Source organism: Artibeus jamaicensis, unplaced genomic scaffold, assembly GCF_021234435.1.
Source record: "Artibeus jamaicensis isolate MK-2021 breed Jamaican fruit bat unplaced genomic scaffold, CSHL_Jam_final scaffold_474, whole genome shotgun sequence".
Taxonomy (NCBI): domain Eukaryota; kingdom Metazoa; phylum Chordata; class Mammalia; order Chiroptera; family Phyllostomidae; genus Artibeus; species Artibeus jamaicensis.
This window is the reverse complement of record NW_026522046.1, coordinates 13,750,188-13,774,136: the sequence shown is the minus strand read 5'-3', so window position 1 is coordinate 13,774,136 and position 23,949 is coordinate 13,750,188. Positions and strand designations below refer to the sequence as shown.

The window sequence follows — 23,949 nt, the reverse complement described above, 5'->3', positions numbered from 1 at the left end:
GCTGAATGTTCAGAAAAACAGATGTATTTTTATAGTTTTTATGCAATATAAATTGCACAATCTTTAATTAAATAGCTTGATTGACCTGTACTTCTTGTTTTCTTTCTAAAGCATACTGAATTCAGGTTCCAGCACCTGGAACATTTCAAAGTTGGCCACCTGAACACACTGGTTCTTCCTCTTGAGGTGAATGTCTACCGATTATCCACCTTATTAAAATCAGCAGAGCCTTAATAATTAAGCGAGCTTATTCTAAAGCCTGTTTTTTCATTGATTTTTATTTGTTCCCATAATCAATTATTGGCAATAGTGGCAGAGAGATAAAGGCAACCAGCAGCAAAAAGAGAGAAAGTTAAATTCATAGAAGACAAAAGAGATAGATATAAACAGAAGTCAAAAAAGAAAGGTAAGAGTAAAAAATGGTGCTAAAGGTTGGTGAAGATGACCGAGCCAGTTTGTTTAATTATATTTCCTTGCATTAAGATTATCTCCCTGCTCTATACTTTGGCATGATTAAAGTTCTAGTTGTCATGAATGACATCATTTGAAAACTGTTATTTTTATTTTTCATTTTCAAAAGCAAATAGGTATCTGAGTATTGTAAGTTATTACTTCATTTGCTGTAAAAATAGTAGCTAACATTTATGTTGCACTAACTATATGCCAGTCTAATGACATATACTCTGTGCTTTATGCATAGATTCATTTGATCCTCATAACAACCTATGTGAATGCTCTGTTGTTACCCCATTTTACAGTTGAGAAAACTGAGGCAGCTAAACAAACACTGGGGCCCTGTGTATTGCAAACCTCTATCCCCATCCCACCAACTACTTGAGTTGTTTCTGATGCTTCAAATTGCACACAGCATGCTATTGTACACTTTGTTGTCTGGGTCAAACACCTCCTTCGACACCTACGGAGACTCAGCTTCAAAAAAGGGGAAAAAAAAGATTTCCTCTAAAACGTGTTCAGCCTTTTGACCTCCCCCACACTGCGAGAAAAAAAGTTGTCTTGGGCCACACATTAAATATACAAACACTAAGAAAAACTGATGAGCTGAAAAAAGGGTTGTAAGTAAATTTATGATTTTTTGTTGGGCCATATTCATAGCCATCCTGGGCTGCATGCAACCCACAGGGCGTGGGTTGGACACCCCTGCAAGGCCTTGCAGAAAACAAACCCAAGTGTTTCACTGAGCTTTTCCCACGTGTCATTCACCGCTCTCCATCACTGAATTTTGGGGCAGGTCAACAGAACTCTAAACAAAACCTTGACACACTTTAACTTCATCTTCAAAACAACATTACTATTGTCCAGTTTTAGCTTTCATATTAATTCTCAAAATAATCTGCACATTAGGCCAGAATTTGCTAAAATATCTAAAGGCAAAGCAACACTTCAACATAAGGAGGCTCTTATTTGGTCAGAACATCCAAATATAATAGATATCCCCATTTCAGGCAAAATCTTTGTTTTAAATCTAGTTATGTATGTAGGTTATAACTAAAACCCTGTCTTTGAAACTATCATTAAATTGTATCTCCTTATGCTAGCAGAGATAATCACCTATTAGAAATAAAACCATGCATCAACCTGTAGAAATACTGAACTATTATGAGAAAATCTAATATCTATAGAGTTCATCTGGCCTGATGAATATCAATTTAAAGACTATAACTTTATGACTATAAACACCCAAAACATTTAATTAAATTAAAAAAATAAAAGTATAAGCAACTTTGCTATTGATAAGTTTACTGCTAGTTTTTCAGTGTGTAAGGAGCTCAATCTCTATTTTTGAATTGGCACAAAGTAATATGCTGATAATGCATCCACTCTATTTTGTGTCTAGAAATTTCAAATAAATGTAATATATTTTTCTTCAGTCCAGTTGTCTGGTATTGTAAAAGCTCTCCAAAACTTTATTAACCTTAAAAACCAGACCAATGCCTTTAGGCAGAAGGGAGAATGTTATATTTAAAAGGTAAATATTTTCCAATTACTTCTACAAAGACTTATTTGTTGAATTGTCTTTTTATAGTGTACATACTTTACTTAATGAGTCTTGGCTTTGACACTCATTAGATTTATCTGAAATATTTTGGTTTCCTGCACTCCAGCTTACTAAAGAAAGCATATTTTTTGCAATGCTTACTCATAAATGCATCAGTTATTCATGGAATTACACCTTAATTAGTGTTACTGGACATAATATTTCCTGATATTAAAACAGTCTGGTAGTTTTACGTTTGGAAGTCAGTCTTCTGAATTGCACCTTATAAGTACTTAGGGTACCATGGACTAATTAGCTACAGAAAGCGTATGCATAATAGTGACTGAGGGTGTTTAAGCTTTGGACACAGATATTTTTCAATTTTAAAATTATTAAACTATTACTCTTATACATAACTTTTTTTGCTTCATAGACTTTCTCAGATTTTGCATAAGAGTGCAAAAATACTTTCTCACTCCAAATGGAAAACTTCTTGTTTTAGACTTACCATAATTACCTTTCACTGGTATGTCAGATAGGTGTATTTGAAAAACATAAAAATAACAAATTAGCTGTTAGCTCATAAGTGAGCTTTCACCAGAGGATCTAGTACCTATTAGAAGAAATACAAATTAATCTTCCAGTTCACTGATCTCCAGTCATCTAAAATATGTAATATACATAAACTTCAACTTATAGCTCAGTTCAGTTCCACATTGCATTTATTGACCAAGTTTTACGAACAGTTTCTTTGTTAGGCTCTGGAGGCAGAAAGATAAATAAGGCATGATTCCTGCCCTTGAGGAGCATTAGGTCATCAGGGGAAGACGGATCAATAAGCACACATGCTGATACAGTGTGGGACTACAACAGGAGTATATGCAACCCTTGCTTAGCCTGAATATGCCATGTGAGCTTTTTGAAAGTCTTTGCTAGGACTCTATAGATCAGTAATTGGCAAACTTTTTCTATGGAGGGCCAGATAGGAGACACTTTCAAGTTTGCCAGACACATGATCTCTGTCACAACGATACCAGCTCTCTCATTGCAGCTCAAGAACTGACTTGCAAAATATCAAGTGATGAGAATAAGCTACCTCTAACCCTCTGATATAAATAACAATAGGTATTACTGTTAACCTATTTATCCTTCCCATCACCTACACTTTCTTCATTATTTTTTCTCTATTATTTCTGTTTTCTTCTCATTCTTTTTTTTTGCTGAGTCAAAGCCTGAATCCATAATTATAGTAATGTAATTATATCAGTCATCCTGATAGTACTGAAAAAAGAGAGATGCCAGTACTTTGTTTCATGATAGAACCATCCATAATGATAGCTAACATTTAAAACTCTTTTTGAATGCAGACCATGCTCAATCACAAATTATTAAATTTGTAAAACTACCCAATGTGGTAGGTATAATTTTTTATATGCAAGGAAAGTAGGCCTACGAAAGGGGCAGTAATCTGCTCAAGGTTATGCAGCAGGCAGAAGACATGAAGCAGTATGCTAATTGTACTATATCATAGCCACGACCTTTAAAACACAGCAGCATGCACCGAAAACTCAGCCCCACTTATGGGATCAATAGCTAGGGTGACCAACCAACTCATTCTGGTTTGTCTGGGATTGAGGGATTTCCCCAGACAGAAGACTTTTAGTCCTGAAACTGGGAACATCCCTGGCCAAACGGGATAATTTTGTCCTTGTCAATAGCCCAGTGCTTTAAGTGCTTCTTAAACTTGGAATCACTTGGAAATCTTGTTAATCATTCAGATTCTGTATAGAGCTGGTTGGGGCCTAAGAATCTGCATTCCAAATAAGTGCTCAGGTGATGCTGATGCTGTTCATCTGGGTTTCCACTATAAATAACCAAGTACCCTTGTCGAAACTCAGTGCTCGCCCAGACCTCATCCGTCAAAATCTGCTATTAAACAAGATTCCCCGCGTGATTCACACATTCAAGTTTAAAGAGCTCTGTCCTAGTCCAGATCTGATTAGAGTGAGATAGTCTTTACTGGTGCATATTTTTTTCTGGTGTATGTGAGCCCCCCTGAATACAGCCAGAGTTGTGCGGCTCCTTTCACCAACCTGCATTATTGTACCTTTCTGGGAATCCAGGTGTCTCTGCTCTTGCACATTTACCTCTTGGCCCATTCTTTATTTTTATCAATACCCTGCAATGTTCTTGAACCCACTTACTTAAACTCGATACCGAGTGTTCATTTCTTGGCTTTTACACTATAAAATAAAGGTATTCCATTTGAAAAAATTAGATGTTCAACATTAAAGGAGGTCTTGATATTATTTACTTTCAATTGTGAAGCTGTCCTTCAGAACATAGTACCTGAGTTGGAACAATAGAACAGAGAAAGACTAAGTCAGCCTGGGGGAAATGGCGAATCCTGAAACACTCCTACTGAGAAATGCTGGGACTTTGGAAGCTGGATTTACACTTTCACAACATGTATTGGTCAAACTTACATCTGAGAAAATTACGAGTCATCATTTAATAGTAAATTGGAAAGGACTTTTGAAAAGAAACATATATTTATAAAAATAATTTGGTATATATATTTCATTTTAAGTTTAAAAAAATCAAAATAGTCATTTTTGCTTTGGTTTTAAAGAAGCCTTGGGGCTTATTTGGAAATAATATTGCTGCCATAAGGCATCTTCAGAACATTTAAAAATTATGTTTTCTAAGTTAATTTATGAGACGTTCCAATAGCATTTGGCTAAGAGCAGGAAACTGAGTTTCCAATACAGTTTGAAATATCTACTGTGGTTAAAATGTTCAAGGTAATAGCCTTAAATACTTCCTATTGTTCTGCAAATAAATCCTGTGCTTCCAGCTTGCTAGGCTCCGGCTCCTTATCACCTCTTATCTCAGTACATTATTGTTCCTGCCTATAATGCTTTGTTCTTTGCAAAAAAAATAAAAGTGGTTTTTTCTTTTTTTGACTTTTTTAAAATTTATTTTTTATTGATTATGCCATTACAATTGTTCTATTCCCCCCCTTTATTCCCCTCCACCCTACCCACCCCGTCCCCACCATTACCTCCCCCTTTAGTTTATGACCATGTGTCTCAAGTTCTTTAGATTCTATATTTCCCATACTATTCTTGCCCCCCATCTATTTTTCTATCTACCATCTATGCTACTTATTTTCTGTACCTTCTCCCCCCTTCTCCTTCTCCCACTCCCCTGTTGCTAACCCTCCTTGAGATCTTCCTTTCTATGTTTCCACTCCTGATCTAGCTGTCCTTTTAGTTTGCTTTTGTTTTAGGTGTGGTTGTTAATAACTGTGAGTTTGTTGTCCTTTCACTTACATTTTATGTTCAATAGTATTCTCTAGTAGTTTCAGATGTATAGCATAGTGGTTAGACAATCACATATTTTATAGGTTGGACCCCCCCTCCATATATTTCAAGTACCTGCCTGGCCCCATATATAGTTATTGCGATATCAGTGACTATATTCCCTATGTTGTAATTTATATCTTTGGCTATTATCGAACTACCAGTTTGTATTTCCTACTCCTTTCATCTTTTTTGCCAAGTCCCCAACTTTCTCTTCTGTCAATCATAAGTCTGTTCTGGGTGTGTATGAGTCTGTTTCTATTTTGTTTGTGAATTTTGTTATTTAGACTCCACAAACAAGTGAAATTATATGGTATTTGTCTTTCTGTGTCTGACATACTTCACTCAGCATAATACCCTCCAGGTCCATTCATGCCATTGAATTTCATTCCTTTTTATGACTGAGTAGTACTCCATCAAAAACTATGAATATGCACCACTGCTTTTTTTATTCACTTGTCCATTGCTAGGTACTGGGGCTGCTCCCATAGCTTGGCTATAATAAATAGTGCTGCAATGTACATGGGGGTGCATACAATTTTTCAAAAAGTGTTTTGCATTTCTTCAGATATATTCCCAGAAATGGAATTGCTGAGTCATAAGGCAATTTTATTTTTAATTTTTTGAGGAATCCCCACACTGTTTTCCATAGTAGTCACACTAATCTGCATTCCCACCAACAATGCATTACATCTGATAAGGTGTTAACATCCAAAATTTATAGAGAACTCAGACAACTATATACCATAAAAACAACCCAATTAAAAGGTGGGCTGAAGACCCGAATTGACACATCTCTAAAAAAGAAATACAGATGGCCAACAGACATATGAAAAGTTGCTCAACATCACTAATCATCAGAGAGATGCAAATGAAAAGCACAATGAGATACCACCTCACACCTGTTAGAATGGCTGTGCTCAATCAATCAATAAACAAGTGTAGGTGAAGATGTGGAGAAAATGGTGTGCTATGCCTTGCCCTTTGATTAGGCCTGTTTGACACCTGAAGCTCTTTAAGGCCTACCTAAAATCCCCCGGTACTGTGGAGCTTTCCAAGAGAATGCCAGCCAGTCTGACAATTGCTTCCTCTGCTGTGTGGTACTTTCACCTCTGCCACAAACTCTGATGCCTCGTTTTGGAGGGTGAGTGCTCTTTCCTTATTTCCTTGTTGTTTGTCATGAGTAATTCTTATATCCATGAATGGATCAGACTTTTCTGATTGCATGAACTGCATCTTTTATATCTCTGAACTGGACACAAACCCAGAATGGGACACGTAGTAGATGTGTGATAAATACTTGTTAAATGATTCATTTGACTTGAACGTTCTTTGAAGTCAAATATGTCATTGTGTTGCCGTTATGTGAAATGTTGCTTGGGGCTTTTAAAATCTATTTAAACTTGCCTGTAAATATAGATGGTGGAAGGCATTTTTGCTTATTTGTTTTTATTTTTTCCTGATAGAGCATAGTTCTTTGTGGTTAAAAGTTTGAGGTAGAAGGAAGCAGAGCCCAAAGCCATTTCATCTCCTTGCTAAGTGTATAGGGCCCTTAGGGCTTTTAATAGGCACCTCTAAATCAGTTGAACAGGTATTTCACTAAAAGATGGGTTGTAGTTTCTGAAGTATTGAAAAGTTTCTCTGTCAAGTTGTTATTACTGTTTGCATTTACATCCAGCAAAGCAAAAAGCATATTTGGACATATTTTTATTAAGCCTTTACTTTTTGGATTCTGTGAGCATATGGCTTATGCATTCTTATGTGTGTATAGCTTCGTGAGGATGAGTGAACCAGTTTCTTATATTTATTAATTTTTACTTTTGACACGATTCATTCCATCAGTGTAAAATTTCTATTTTAATGTATTCATAATTACTAAAAGCTGTTTTCACTTTATACATAACCCATTATCTTGGAAAGAAAATTAGATTCCAAAGATAAATAATCTATGAATACAAATTAAGCATTCTGTGATCCCTCTTCACTCTTCCAAATCATATATTTGAGCAGTAAATTTCGTATACAGGGTATGACATCTTACCACAGGGTAGATAAAATGATAGTGCAGGACAGGTAACCTTTTGCATGGCTAGTTAAATTTAGGTGAATTTACAAGTTAAGCGGGGTCAGATTGAGAATTAAAAGTAGACTGTCTTAGACCAGAAAATCTGGGAGAAGTGAAGTGCTAAAAATAGATTTACCCACTAAGTTGAAGAGAACATGTGAAGTGTACTCAAATGGAGAAAAATTTAGGAAGAACAACCATACAAGCTGCTAAAGGCAGGTGAATAGGGTTAGGGAGATGGAGAAAGAAGTATAGTGTGACTATCCAGTGCATTTATTGATGGGGTCAGGAAATGGTATCCAGCTGCTCCTCATGACCAAGGTTCCTGGGGCTACAGACTTAGGGTGTCTGAGATGAGATTTAAGGTACTTTATTTTTAAAACACTCCCCCAATAGATTCAGATCAACAGCTAAGCTTGGGAAGTACAGGCTCCTCAGACTTGGGAAGCCTGGCTCCAGGCCCATTTTTGGGTCCAGGGATTCAGACAGAGGTTCCTTAGACTAACTAAAGAAAATCAGGTAGTCTCCCAATATAACTGTCCCAGTAAAAACAGATTTTTCATAGTGGTGGTAGTTTTGTGTTCTACTTTGTGGAGTTTGGGCTTTCTCCTGTAGGTGAAGGAAAGTCCCGATTCAGCCTAGGCTTTCAAGCTACATAACCTTCTAGGATCTCTTCCAGTCCCGTGCCTGGTTAAGCCATTGTTACTTATAAAGCCGTACTACCACGTTAATCTCTTATATTGAGTAAATGGAGTACTCCCAGTTCAGTAAAAACTACTATTAAGGAAAAGTTCTTTTTGTTGTTGTTTTAGAAAAATGTTTATTTTATTCATATATTTAAATATTTTGTGAAAAAAGTAAGCCGAATGCAACATTTTATGGTATTCTTCTAATATATATAATCAATCTGATGATGAACAGATACTAATGCTAACTTGTGCCTTTCTAGACCAGTAATTTCAAATTTTAGCTGCTTCAAAACCACCTGGAGAGCTTATTAAAAGCCAGTTTATTGGGTGCCACTCCTGGAGTTTCTGATTCATACTTGGTTAGGCACAGTGTTTGTAGTCCTAACAAATCCTCAGGTGATTCTGATGTTGCTCGTCTGAAACCGTCCTCCGAGCGACCCCGTCTTAGAGGGTAGAGTGAGAAAAAGGAGAGACACGTTTCACTAGTGTTTGTCAAACTTAGTTGCTTTAGTATTTAATTTTTGTGAGAGTATTGCCCATAGAATAAAAATTCAGTGTATATTCATTATAGGTATACACACACATACTTTAAAGTTTTCTGTTGAGAAAAAATAATTATATTTTATAACAAACTTATGAATTCATAATTTTTCTAAAGTATTTGTCATCAAATTTTAGTGTTAAAACTTTAATTGCAAAAATTATTTGTTTTGTTAGTTTGTTTTGAATGATTACATTCACAAATGGATGTGAAATGAGATTATCCAAAAGTAGCTAGGTGTTACGCAACTTATTTAAATTAGTAGTGCTTTTAAAATTCTATTTTACTCAATCTAAATGAATAATTAATACTGGCAATAAAGATATTAGGAAATTTATAATTTTTGAATACTTAATTGTAATCAAATTTATTATATATTATATCATTACACTGTCACAACACTTAGTAAGTACTTCTGACCTCTTAGGAGTTTGCGACAGACTTATCATCGTAGACTATTTTCTTCAAAAATAATTGTAAATATTAACTTTTTAAATTCAGAGGAATAATAGAGTAAATCAAAGGATAAAGAGCTATTTACTAGTACACACATGAAAAGGTTAAGAATTCTTATTTACTTCTGGACTGATGGTCAATAACATGAATGTATATTATTTTAAATATGATTTCAATCTTCTAAGTAAAGAACAAACATATGCATGTGTCCCACCGCTGTCCCCATTGCTCTCTCCTGCCCCCTCCACCTGCTCCCACATTCAATGCCACATTACCTGTGCCCGTGAGTCCTCTATTCATGTTCCTTGACTTGCCCCTTCCCTTTCTTTCCCTGTTATTCCCCTTCCCACTCCCATCTGATCACCGTCAGTTTGTTCTTTGTTGATTTACTACACAACGCTCTCATTCTTCCTGGAACCGACTTTCCCCCTTTGATGAATAGAGCCCCCTTAAGAAATGTCGTATTTATATTGGCCCTATGCTCTTGGTGAGAGTTGAGGGACTCAGAAGTGGGTTTCTAACAAAATTTTACAGATTCAACCACTAAAGAGAACCTAATTCTGATTATCCCAGATGTCATAGCCTGAGGAATTTCCTCACCAGCACAATTTATTGGCCAGTGGACAGCTCCCCATAAAAAAACTCAAGTACTCTTAAAAAGTGTGTTTTTTGTTGACTACAGAGACATTTAATGTGTAGATAAAAAGAATAAAGTCAGTATCAAGGTGAGCAGAGAAGGGGTTTGAGAATCTGGATGGTACTCAGGTTTGTAGCTCTAACTGTATCTCAAGCCTTGGTACATTTTGGCTTATAGTTCAGCTTGGTTGTTCATGGAGACACTCCAGTGTTCTTCTAGAGGTTTTTCTATTTTGTGTTAACCAGTCTGAGTTGGGTTGCTGCTAGTTGTGGACAAGAAAGTCCTAGTCAATACAGTGGGGCAGCAGAAGTCCTGTGGTATGTGTGCCAAGAGAACGTGGCCCCACCCTCTTGGAGCACGATGCTTAGTTGTGTTCCTCCCACATCCTCCCTGAGCATGCACTGTTTGGATAGTCTAAAGCTATGCTTTGTGAATCAATATGTTCATTAAGGATTATTTTAATAAGGAACATTACAACCAGAAGTCGTAAGTTAAAAGCATGAAAAAAAGTAAAAAGCTATCACTATCACAGTCAATATGAAGGTTATTTGCTACATTATAAAAGACTACTCCTTAAAAAAAAGACCTAGAACAAGAATGTACAGAAATGGCAGTAAGATTAATGAATATAATATTCCTGGAACATACTGAGTGTATAAGGATCCAAGCATGAATCCTTATACAGGAGACGATGGAGAGAGTGTGGCTAGTATCCTTTCAGACATTGTGAGTTAATTCAGAAATAAAATATTTATCCTGAATAAACATTTTACAGTCACAATCTTCAATAAGCTATTTTTTATTCATAGTAAGGTGTTATGGCTGTTATCCTTTTATTCTTCTAGAAGAGATTGGGGAACCCCAGGCCTTGAGCCAGATCTCGCCCACTGGAGTGCAAAGCCATGCCCGTTCACTTACTGTTTTCCATGGCTGCTTTCACACTATGATGACAGAGTGGAGTAGTTGTGACAGAGGACACATGCCCTGCCAAACCTCAAATATACTACCTGGCTTTTGGGGAAGAAAAAATGCCCACTACCTGTGCTAAAAACTCTTTTCCTGTTTCATGTGAGAAAATTGATTTTGATCTAAGTATTTTTGAAATATATTCAACTTTTCAGGAACAAAACAAAACCTCTGCATAAATTTAAAAACAAAAGCATACATCTTTATATTTCTTTTACTGAGTACATCCTGTGTGTACAAATTTATTTGATGGATCAATTAATAAATTTTCTAATGCTTGTGCTGTAATTTCTCCTGATTAAGTCTTCCCATTTGAGAAAAAAACATTTCTTAGAATGGGAACCACATTCATGAATATATATATATTTTTAACTTTAAAGTTACTTCAGAAATGGCCCTTCTTACTTAAACTCCCCTGGCTGTCTAGCTCCCGAGGACTGCCAAAGGGGGGTTTTGCTAAATCCCCTCCTCTTGCCAGTGCTGATTTCCACTCCTAGTTTTGATCAGTCTTGAGAGCCAACCTAATATTAAGAATTTCCCACAAGATTGAAGCATAACAGGGGTTAGACCTTGAGCCCGATATATTGAAGATTCATTCAGCTCTAGTTGTACACTCTTAAGAAAACTGTATCAGAAACCAAGTTAAAAATCTCACCTCTGTCATTTAGCAGAGTGCTGTTAAGTAAGCTATTTAACTTTTACAACAAGCCCCCTAGACTCTGAAATATGTACATGCTCAGGTGGATAATAGTGGTCTCGACGCTGTTCACACATAAGGGGTATACTCTCACCTCTTGGTTTCTGATCATGATGTCTGTTCTGCATGGAATGCTTTCTCTTAGATACATATGTAGTTCATTCTCATGTTCTTGATACCTTCTCTGGTAACTATATTGAAAACTGTGCAAACCCTCGCAGTAAACAACCTATTTAGCGTTCCTATTTATTTTTCTTTAGCACTTACCATCATCTGACATCAAATATGTCTTACTACTCTATTTTATTGTCTACTAGAAATTAGCATCTTTGACTTTAGAAAAGTTTGAATACTTTGTTTTGTGATATATTTCTAGTACTTAAAATGGAAATTTCTCATAAAACATAGGTCAAATGAATGGATCAATGGCATAAACCTTTGGGAAATAATATGTGTCATTCATTTGGAAAGGATGTAGATGGTATACATTAAATGTGTTTACATTACAAAATAGCAGATTTCTATTTCAGTTTATTGCAAATATTTATAAGTTAACTGCTTTTTTCCCCAAGAATTAGAAACTTTTATCCACTATTAGAGTAGCTCATTGGAATAAGGTAGCCATCATCTCTTATTCCTCAGATTTAGGGTTTAAATTCTGACTCCAAACATGTATATTTTTAGGGCACTGAAATCTTTTTAAATTTAATTTTTAAAAGATTTCACTTATTAATTTATTTTTAGATAGCAGAAGGGAAGGAGAAAGAGAGAGAGGGAAACAGCAATGTTTGGTTGCCTCTTGTGTGCCCCTTACTAGGGACCTGGCTTGAAACCCAGGCATGTGCTCCAGACTGTGACCAGAGACCCTTTGATTCACAGGCTGGCACTCAGTCCAGTGAGCCACACCAGCCAGATATGAAATCTTTTAAAATTAGGTTTAAAAGCCATGCTACTTACAGTAATGGAAATACAATATTTTTACACATTTATTTTTCCTCCCTCCAATAATTTTGTTGCTTTTCTACTAGCCCCTTCACTTTCATAAGGGCCCTGTAGTTCTTGCATTCTTCACGTAGTTTAGGAATGCTACCTTTAGGATTTCAAAGACTTAATATGTTTATTCAGACAAAATTAGTAATGTGCATATTAAGAACATAAATAAAGAAACACTGTGTTTAATTATAAATATATTGATTATGTATCATCATTTGGGAGTACAGATTTATAAAGGTCATAATTTTACCCAAAGAAAAATCAAATTTAAAAATCTTATTATTATGTTCTGAGACAAGGCTTAAAAACACACCATTTGGTGAACTTAACACTTCAGTATCATGTTGAGCTTCACTGTTTACTTTGTGAAATGAAACCATGACAACAACATTTAAAGGCATTTGTCCAGACTTTCCTATTAGTCAATGTATATGTGTGCAAGCATTTTCAAAAAGCTCTTTAAAGAGCATGAGAAGCATATTGCAAGTGAAACTGCTTGAACATTAGGAAGAAGCCTCTCCTGCTATCAGCGTGTGCATTAAACAGCCGCTGCCTGAGTGGTCACACTCATGGCCCACTTAGTGCATTTTTTTCTTATCCTCTTTGTCTGAGACCTGATAAAGCATAAAAGTGCTTAATTTTAGGAAGCACTTATGGTGATATCTATTCCTGACAGCTTAGGCACTGAGAAATGTTTGTGCCTTCTCCTGCTTTACCAAAATCATAAAGTAGGACGTGTTGCAGTAAACAGGAGAAGGAGAATAATGAATCACTTAGTTGTACCATGGCAGTTAAATGTGAGTTTAGACCTAAATTTCCAAATGTTCTGGTAACATATGCTAAACTCTAATTTTGCTAATTAAATAGAATGGTCAAGTTTTTTTGAAGAAAATCTTATTTATATTACTATAATAAAATCAATACCTTATCGAGTATTTTGGTGGCAAAAATGTATAAAACCAAGTTTTATAAGGGTTAAAGTCTTTTAAAGCTATTTCAATGACACATAGCAATGATAACATTTAAAAGGTTTCCTATTAATTATATATTAATTTTAGTTTTCAATTTTATTAGCATGTCCACTGATAATTGGTCTCCTAATTTTTTTTGAGAGAAGGAGATTTTTCTTTACATTATAAGTTTCTCCTTATCAAGAATTTATCTATACTTGGAGGGAGGAGGGGCTCTAGTATGAATTATATAAATTTCTTGTTTAATGTCTGCCTTCCCCACTAGAGAAGGGCCTCTGGTTTTGTTTTGCTTTTACCGTTTTATCTCCAATGTCTCATTTTGTGCCTCGGTTATATTCATAATTAGAGTTCACTAATTATTAGGTTAAAATATTCTTCAATTGTGTAAAAAATTACATTTTTATAATTTTAATTTATAAAATGCTCATATGGCCAATTAAAGAAGAATCTCATTAAATTTATATTAATTATCACAAAAATGTAAATATTCAGGAAATGTACCCATCGAGTAAATTTATAAAATTGGCACTCCCAATATAATATTTTAGGATTAGGTACTGAAGCATAGAACAGGAAACCAAATAACAATAACTTCAACAAAATAGAAATTTTTCTATTACTAAAAGAAGTCCAGAGGTAAGCAGGTAGGCAACAGTTGATGTGGCACAACAGGATCCATCTGTCCTGTTGTGCCACTGTATTCTTACCTGGCTTCTACTCTAGGTCAAGATCATTGCTTGAGCTTCAGCCATCAAGTCTACATTATTCAGCTGGAAGAAAGGAGGTTAAGGTCAGAGCCCCTCCCTTTACAGATACTTCTCAGAAACCATATATCGCACTTCTGTTTTAGCTCACAGGGCAGAAGTTAGTCAGATGGCCACAGTTCGATGCAAGGTAGACTGGGAACTCTAGCCTTCTTTCCTGGTAGCTATGTGCCAAGCTAAAATGAGGGGTTCTCCATTACTAACAAAGAAGAGGAGAATGGGTGTGAGACAACCAGCAGTCTCTGCCGTACTCAACAAATCCAAAAATGAACCAATGCCTTTTGTAGTAGAATCCTTAATAAAAAGAATTAACTATTGTTTTTTTTTTACCTTATGACACAACAGCTAGTCAAAGTAAGCCACAAGTAAAATGGACCACCCACAATCAGAGCTCTCAATTCTATTGTCTAAGTATCTCAGGGATCTTTATGCTTCTTTCAGTTGCCATTGACTCCAACAGCTTTCACCTAGACTACTGCAATAGCTTCCTCCCACTCAGTGTCCCTGCCTTTTTAGTCACACACACTGCAATCTGCACCTTTTATTGATTCCCAATATCCCGAAGATGATGTCTAAGATTTCAGACATGGCTGATGAACTCCTGTGCGGGCCTCTTCATCCTCTACCATCTTCATCATGGTCCGGATGCTTCAGTCATTTTAGGTTTTCCTCAGTTCCTTCATTGTTTAGTGGTCTCTTTTTAAGTCTTCAGTATTGTATCCATTCCCCCCAATGCCAGGATTATTCACATCTATTATCTTTACTAGACAACGACTCATTCTTTGAAGCTCAGCTTAAAATTTGTGTTCCCGTGGAAACCTTCTTTAGCTCATTTTTATTAGTGCAGTAAATTCCCTATACTTATTTCTTGTTCTTTTTAAAAATGATCAGTCTCATTTAAAATTTCTTGTTTAATATCTGTCTCTCCAGTAAAGTAGGTCCTCTTTCATTTTTATTTTGTTTTTACTGCTTTATGTCCCATGTATAATATTGTGCCTGGGATGTATTGATAGTAATCTCTAATTATTAGATTAAAAATATTCTTTAGGTCTCTAAGAAAACTACTCATAAGTTAACTTTAGGGAATAAGTAGTATAAATAGTAGGTAGAAAATAGACAGGGGAGGTTAAGAATAATATAGGAAATGTAGAAGCCAGAGAACTTATATGTACGAACCATGGAAGTGAACTAAAGGTGGGTGGTACAGGTGGGAAAGGGTGTGCAGGGTGAAGGGAAATATAGGGGGAGAATGGGACAACTGTAATAGCATAAACAATAAAATGCATTAAAAATAAAAAATAAAAATGAATAAAATAAAACATTTTAGTGAATATTCTGTATACTCCTTAATTCATTATCATTATACATTGCTTTTCCAGACTCTAGCATGATTTATTTGTCTTAGAGTTGTGCTTTATAACTGTTTTATTAAAAATATAATTACAAAACTTTAAAAAATTTAACTAAAAATAATTACTTTTTCTTTGTGGTAGGCGTGGTGCTATGAGCTAGACATAGACTAATGAAGAAGACAGGCCTTGATCTCATTCTCATGGAGCTTTTATTCTAGAATAAATTATATGTCTAACAACAGGGATTGTTGACAGAATATGCTATCTCTATGTAATAAAATATTCTGTGGCTCACTAAAAATGTGGTAGATACATAATCTGTAGAGATGGAAAGATGTGTTCCTAAGTGGGAAAAATCGGGTTGTAAAACAACATGCACCATAAGATTCTAGTTCTGTATATGAATATCTGGAAAGATTAAGATTATAATACTTGGAGTGGTTTTCTCTGAGGTATTGCTAAAAGTGGTTATCTCTAAGGATTCCTTTGTCTTTCTGAAATTTCTCTATTTTGGAAAATATGAAAATGAAAGAAGCTTCATGAAAGAAATAGAATTTTGAACATTAGTGGACTATTTATTTTAACAATTAAATACTATGTTTGATCTGGAAAATTCAAATAGCTATTTTACATGAATGTCCATGAATTATAATGGAGTTCTCTATCTTAAACAGAGTATTTAAGTTGAAGAGGTACCACAACTACTCACCTCATAGAATGGATGTGGCAGAAATAATAACTTAATTGAATGTTTTTATTAGTTTAGTCACATTAATTTGCATAAACACATAACTTACACCCTATGTCCTGTGGAATTCATTTGTGGCATGGCAGAATTTACTAAGTAAAATAGTTGGCCTCTGTTTCCTGAGTATGTTGTATTGTAAGCATCACACTGAATATGGATGCATTCTGTTGCTAATTCTCCCAGCCATCCTGCAAGGCAGATGCTGCTATGTTGCCCAGGGTCACTCACTAAGTGGCAGACCAGGGATTTGTCTCTGTCTAACCAATTCTGGCACATTGCGGATGTCATTTAGAACAGGGGAAGGTATGAGATTCTATACATACAAGAAATCCTCCTTCATTGAACCTTATTACATTGACAATGTGTCCTAGTTTATCCTCCGAAGTTCTCAGGAGTCAGCACACCTATTTCTGAGTGATTGGTATCCAATGTTTTTTCTGAAAATACTCTCACCTAAATAAAATCATTTCAAATCCCTGAATGAGGACTCAAATCAGAATAAAAATATACCAGTCTCTTCCTGGAATAATTTTATCTTCTAATGTTCATTTTTTTTCTCCATCTTGGGTTATGTCCAAGTATCACTAAATAATTTCTCCAACTGCTTTTCTTCTATAGTACTAAAACAGTTTTCTACTGAATTCTCTGCTTCAGAGTAAAAACAAAATTAGTTTAGAACATTTGCTATCCCCTTCCAGCTCCTCTGGGCAGTTTTTGAGACACATGTGCATTGCTTAGGTGTCATAGCTTTTGCTACTAAACAGAGCTCCTGAAGTTCATTACTGCAGAAAATCAGAGTGGCAAATATATGAAAGGTGGTCCTGCAACACCATTCCTCACTTCGTTAGAGTGTCATAAAACCTGTCAGAAACTGATATCCACTTCCAGTGCAGTCATGCCACCTTTTGGGTAAGAGGGCTCCATGTTTACATTAAAAAAATCAATCATTCTAAATACTGACTCAAGCTTGTTTTTGTGTAGCAATATTTCCATTTGCAGTAAAGATATACAGGGAGAAATCTTCCATGTTCATGGCTCTTATATCAATGTCAAAATTAGTATATAAAACATCCATCAAATACACACACAAGGTGAGCTAGGCATGTCTTTTACAACGTCTTGTATATGTGGGATTTTACTAGGTTTTTTCAAACACCCTTGGAAATAAACAAATTGATAGGTGCCAGGCCACTTTTCATAAAATACAAAAAGAAATGGGATGTGGCTTACAGATTCTCTTAGTATATCAGTACAGAGGTTTGAGTTCTTACTTTTTGAAATACACTAGAAATGTTTGTAAATAGCAGAAATACTCGTATTTTGTTTTCAGACAAACTTTTCAGGCATGCTTTCATTCATAACAAGTCGTTCATAAACAAATGTGAAATACTAGTCGGTTGATGGTATTGAAAATGGAGAGCTAAATCAGCTCAGTTGTGGTTATCCCTAGCTCACTAAGGAAGGACACAAATAAGTTAATGGTTATAAAAGTAATTTATCAACTGCAATATATTTTTACTACCATAGCTTGCATGGCACTCAGCTTATTAAATGTGACAGGTATCACATTGCTGTTTGGTCTTTTTTAAATGTAAGAAAACTGCTCACATTTAAGAGCCATGACACTTCAAAAGAACATAATAAATATACACAGTGCCTCCACTCCAGAAAATGTGCCAATCAGTGTTTCATAACCATTGGTATAGTTAGACTTACATGGCCCCTGAAACTTTAGAATCTTCATGGAGGTTTATCTCTTTTGACAAGTGTTCATATCAAAGAATTTAACTTATTTTTTTTGCCAATTTATTGTGTTGAAGAAGGCAGTTTCCTCATTTCCGCTGTATTTTGTGAAATATCACAGTTCAGTGTGCCATCATACTCTCAATCATCGCTGGTGATCACTATTACTGAATGACATAATATTATATAACTCATGCTGTTGTGATTTATACCTTTAAAATAATGTTTACATAAATTATGTGGCCTACACTGGTCTTTATTGAACTGCACCACATGGCCTGTCAGAGGTGTTCCTGTGGAAGGACCCTACTTGTCATCTTTGTTGCATTTACAGAGCTTAGCATGGCATCTACCTTGCACATGGTAGATGTTCAATGTATTGAATGAATTAGTCATTTTGTTTTGGGTTGTCAACAACTGTGTATACATTCAACTACTCATAGTGCAACTACAAATATATAATTTTTTTTGTTTCATTGCTCAAAAGCTTCAGGTAAGTATGGCTTTGGCAGAGAGAGTAATCAGTAATATGATATGAAACATTGAACATGCACTTATCCTTGTTCCCAGGAAACTAACTGAATCAAGTTATAGCCATTAAAAAACTGACAAAATGGTATAAACCTAAGTTATGAGCTTACCAATGGTCTAATTTCAATTCTCTTGCCATTTTTAGCTCCTTTTCTCCTTCTCTTCCCCTCAGGAACTCTGTGAAGCAGTTGCAAAGCTAAGTACATCCTACTTAATCTGAGCTCCATATATATATGTATATATGTGTATATATGTGTGTGTGTGGTAATACTTGAGTCTTTACTGTGGCATCGAATATTACTCAGTATATTATAAATGTTTTTTTCTTTCTTTTTTAAAATCTTCACCTGAGGATATGTTTATTAATTTTTGGAGAGAGAAGAAGGAAAATGAGGGAGGAAGGGAGGGAAGAAAGAGGGGTTAGGGAGAGAGGGGGGGAGGTATTGATCAATTCCCTTTCACATGTACCCCAATTAGGGATCAAAATCACAACCTAGGTATGCCCTGACCAGGAATTAAACCCATAACCTGTTGGTTTATGGGACTATGCTCCAACAGACCAAACTACCTAGCCAGGACCAAATGTTGTTTTCTTTTTCTTTTTCTTTTTCTTTTTCTTTTTCTTTTTCTTTTTCTTTTTCTTTTTCTTTTTCTTTTTCTTTTTCTTTTCTTTTCCTTTCTTTCCTTTCCTTCCCTTCCCTTCCCTTCCCTTCCCTTCCCTTCCCTTCCCTTCCCTTCCCTTCCCTTCCTTCCTTCCCTTCCTTCCCTTCCTTCCCTTCCCTTCCCTTCCCTTCCCTTCCCTTCCCTTCCCTTCCCTTCCCCCTCCCTTCCCTTCCCTTCCCACTCCCTTCCCTTCCCTTCCCACCCCTTCCCTTCCCACTCCCTTCCCTTCCCTTCCCTTCCCTTCCCTTCCCTTCCCTTCCCTTCCCTTCCTTCCCTTCTCCTTCTTTTTCTTTTCTTTTTCTTTTCCTTTCCTTTCCCTTCCTTTCCTTTCCTTTTATTTCCTTTCTCCTTCCTTCCTTCCTCCTTTCTTCCTCCCTTCCTTTTAAAAAGATTATTTATTTATTTACTTATTTTAGAGAAAAAGGAAAGAAGAGAGAGAGGGAGAGAAACATCAATGAGTGGTTGCCTCTCAAGTGCCCCCTACTGGGCACTTGGCCACAACTCAGGCATGTGCCCTGACCAGGAATCTAACCGGGGACCTCTTGGTTCATAGGCCAGTACTCAATCCACTGAGCCACACCAGCCATGGCAATACATGTCTTTTTCTCATGCGGCTTCAATTAGATGCCTCTAAAATTTATATGCTTACCAAACACCTTTAGTGTCAGCCAGAGATATCCACAGGTAAGAGCTTTAAACTATCCAGTGAAAATCTGGAGCTTGTTTTTCAGACCAGGAAATACATGACCTCTGTGAGAGAAGGGACCAGAACTTTCCTATATCTTATTTGAATTCCAGACCTCATCACAGCCTATTATACATAATTAGCTCTCATTGAACATAGATTAGTGGATAGATGGATGGGTGAATGGATGAATTAATTAACTAACTAATTAATTAATTTTGGAAGTTCACAGGATGTATTAGGGCATGCATGATATTCAGAGAGTGCTTTCTGCCATGGGGCCATGCATCAGTATTACTACATTCCAAAAGTTACGATTTGTGTCACTCTGGTAATTCATGAAGGATTGGTAGGCCTTGGTTCCTGTTGGTTTTAAGGAAAATCCAGATGTTACTTCTCAATTGTTCAATAGTAATGTTGTTTATATTCAGATTCATGAAGAACTTTTATACATGAAAAGAAAGTTTAATCTTTATGTCGGCTTAACCTATTGCAGTTAATTACATGTGAAAGTATGTCATTCTCTAGATTTGCTTTTTCTCTCCAAAAAATTCCAATACTTTCCCCCTGATGACTTGATCCTATTTGTGGAACTACTATTTTACACATCTCCATAGTTTAGGCACCATCATTGTCTAGGCAATTAATCGATCAGCCCTGAATTATTTCCTATTGTAGTATGTCCTAACTGCCCTTCCTTGTTTTAAGTATATCTCTGTAACCATATAGACTGCATCTAACTGCTGGTATACTATCTCAAAGTATCACTTTGCTTCTGCCATCCCCCAGTTCACAAGTCTCTAAAGGCTCTTCGGTTCCTCAGGCTGAGTAGCCAGACTCCCTGGCCTTATAATCCATCGTCATGGGCCCTGATTTCTCTTTTCTGTCTATCTCCCACACTACCTCTTTCTACATCTCTGCCTCTGAAGTTCCTGACTAAGGCCATCTATCCTCAGCCATATTTGCACCCCTGGCAGGGTTGTTCTCAAAGGCATATTGGGTAACATAATGCAGCTTGTCTTTGGGGAGAAAATAGTATCATCGCAGATGACTGACTACAGAACATAAAACTTTACAGAATGTTCATGGCTTGTAGGAATAAACAGAAGAGTGGGAGATAAACTCTTCTACAGTTTTGTAATTATCATTGGGAGGGTGGTATACCAGAATCTCCAGCTAAAAAAATAATTTTTAAAAGGAACAAAATAGGGAGCAATCTCTTCAGTGGACATGGTCAGTCCGTTCATTCATTCCTTCATCCCCAAGACTGAATTCCCTAAAAGCAGCAGCCTTGTCTCTTTTGTTAAACAGTTTTCCCAGTGTCTGGTGCAAAATATATGTGTTCACTAAATACTTCAATAGACAGGTATTTTGTGAAGTAACACTGCGCATAGAACTATGCTATGTCTTGTGTATGCAAAGATAAAAAGGACACAACTCTGATCCTCAAATAGCTAACAAGGCATTAGGGATAAAGAGCACGGTAGGAATAATTAAAAATCAACGTCAATGCTGTAATAAAGATATGTACAGAATTCACTGGCCTCACAGCTTTTCTTGTCAAGTATTTTATATTGAACTTGTGGAGAAACAAAACTGCCATATCTCTTCCACATAATCTAACTCCCGTTTGCAATCTTCAGAGTCTATCACTTTTTGTCTACAAAACTGTTTTGTGTGGCTTCTTACATGTTGCATTGCTCTTTAATGGGGATAGGTGGGAGGGGAATATTTATATTTCCATTATATGCATTTCATGTTTAAGGTTAGGTTGTAAATTTATAGAGAAAAACTATTTGTCATAGTTTTTGGGGTTTTTTTTGTATATCTGGAGACATGTTGAAGAGAACCTTGCATATAATAGGTGTTTGATTATTGTTTTCTAACTGATATATTAAGTGCAGTAAAATTACATAGATTGCAAAATAGTAAGTGTTGCATTTAAAGAACATGGGTATTATAATGTACTAATAAACACTTTGTAACTATTAATGGAATTATCCTGCATTGGAGGCTACAAATTGTAAAAGAGACATTTCAAGAACCTTAGTAATCTACTTGATTTTTGGATAATTATGAGAAAAATGATCTAATTTTGTCTCAGATTACAAACCTAGAGTGTAGCACAGTGTACTACCAGTGTCTTCTCCAATGTGTCCCTCATGCAAGTCCATAATATTTGGACAGTTAGAGAGAATGGTGCAATTAAAAGTAATAAATATAACTCCTTTCCTATAACCATGGCTAGTTAACTTGTCAATAAGGCCAGAGTCAAGAGATTAACACCCATTACCTTGTATTCCATTTCTGGTCTGAGACTAAATACCAAATTCTAGCCTGGTGACTCTCAAAAATATACTTTGGGTGAGGGAGATTGTCTGGAAATAGACTGATAGATCAGCCAAAATCAATCTGATAAGGGAAAAGCAGCTCAAAGCACATATTCCACTAGCATCATCTTAAAGGATCTGTTTACGCATTCATTCATATTTGTGGAGTGCCTACCTTGGGCCCAGCTCTCTACTAGACTCCAGGGATATAAAAATGGGTGTGACACTATATCTACCCTGGAAGAGTGCTTAGATTTATTTTAAGGACCTTGTGTTAGTTCATCCAGGCTTTTATAACTGAGTACCACAGTCTGGATAGCTTACAAACAACAGACATTTATTTCTCATGGTCCTGGATCCTAGAAGTCTGAGATCAGGGTGCCAGCATGGCTGGAAGAAAGCCCTCTTCCAGGTTGCAGGCTTCTTGTTGTAACCTCATGTGGTAGAAGGGGCTGGGGGGCGTTTCGGGGTTCCTTTTAAGGAACATGAATCCCATTTTTGAGGGGTGCAATTCATGGGTTAATCACCTTTCAGAGGCCCCACATTCTATTGCTAGACCATTGGGCATTAGGGTTCAACATGAATGGGAGGGTGCACAAAGTTTCAGACCATAGAAATGTCCTGCAGTTGGTTGTTTTAATAGGAGGATTGTGAAATCTTCTTTCTTTGGTTGGTTGAAAGAAATTGAAACTGAAGCCACAATTTTTACCTAGAAGTCTTTTAATACATTTTTTTTTGCTTTATCAAAGTATTTTCTTAGATCTTTAAAAATGTTAAATACATAAACATTTATTTTTTAGATAAATATTCTATTTTCAGAAGCATTTGAGAAGGCTGGCAATAAGACCAATTTGCTGCTATCTAGAAACAAGTAGAATATTTTACTATATGCTCACAATGGATATTCAAAAAAGAACAATAAAATAATCAACAGAAGTATTGTTTTGAATTCTGTCCATTTACAAAATATCAGTCTGGGTTCTAGGAAAATATAAACTGCAAATGTAGTTTTCCAGCTTTGAGGCATTCGAATTCATAAAGTTATATCCATTCAGAATAAACTGTATGTATGCACAAAAAACAAGAGCTTTTTAAATTTTCAAACATATTAGTCTTTTCTTAATTATAATATAGTCATATTTAAATTTGTTTTATTGTTTCTGAAAATTACTTCAGGTACCTGACAAATACCATTCATCCACTAAGAAAAAAACTACTTGAAAAGAAAGAAAAGAAACTTCACATAATTTCTGAGATTGAGAAACTAACATACATAGACCTTCCTGTTAGCCATGAGAAAGTAAGAAACATCAGTGGCTACAGAGTTTTCATTATCAGAGAGTAAAATATTTACCAATTTCTTAGTTATTTCTTGCAGAAGATCCAAAAATACTTAGAGCTTATCATGCAGAAGTGCTGAATGGCGATAGTCATTGTAAACTAAAATAAGTTTATAGCAAATGTATCTTTTCCTTGACATCAGTAATAAAGATGGAAAGCTTCATATTAGGATGCAAGAAAACAAATGTGATTTCACCAGAGACCAAGCTACTCTGGACAGAATAGGCACTTCCTGGTACTGTACCTCTCTCTACCGAGAAATGTAACTGAAACTTCTTAGACGTGCATTTGGGTTCCATATTCCTCTCTACTTTTCTCACTAGGATGTAAGAGGGAAAGGCAGGCAACTGTACTTGGACAAAAATAAAATAAAACAAATGAAACAAATCAAATATGTACAAATCCTAGTTCTATTG

The 23,949-nt window shown here is 35.8% G+C and overlaps 1 protein-coding gene across 5 annotated transcripts in view; it reads left to right on the top strand.

Annotated features, from left to right (window-relative positions):
* The window catches only part of NAALADL2 (N-acetylated alpha-linked acidic dipeptidase like 2), a 1,140,409-nt gene that overhangs the window by 423,936 nt on the left and 692,524 nt on the right, over nucleotides 1-23,949 (top strand). Inside the window, exon 1 of one of the 5 annotated variants that reach the window (XM_053657984.1) lies at nucleotides 119-186. The exons of the other annotated variants lie outside the window; for them this stretch is intronic. The gene's annotated coding sequence lies outside the window, so the exon portion shown is untranslated. Of the gene's footprint in view, nucleotides 1-118; nucleotides 187-23,949 lie in introns of those variants that run through there. 5 annotated transcript variants of the gene reach the window in all.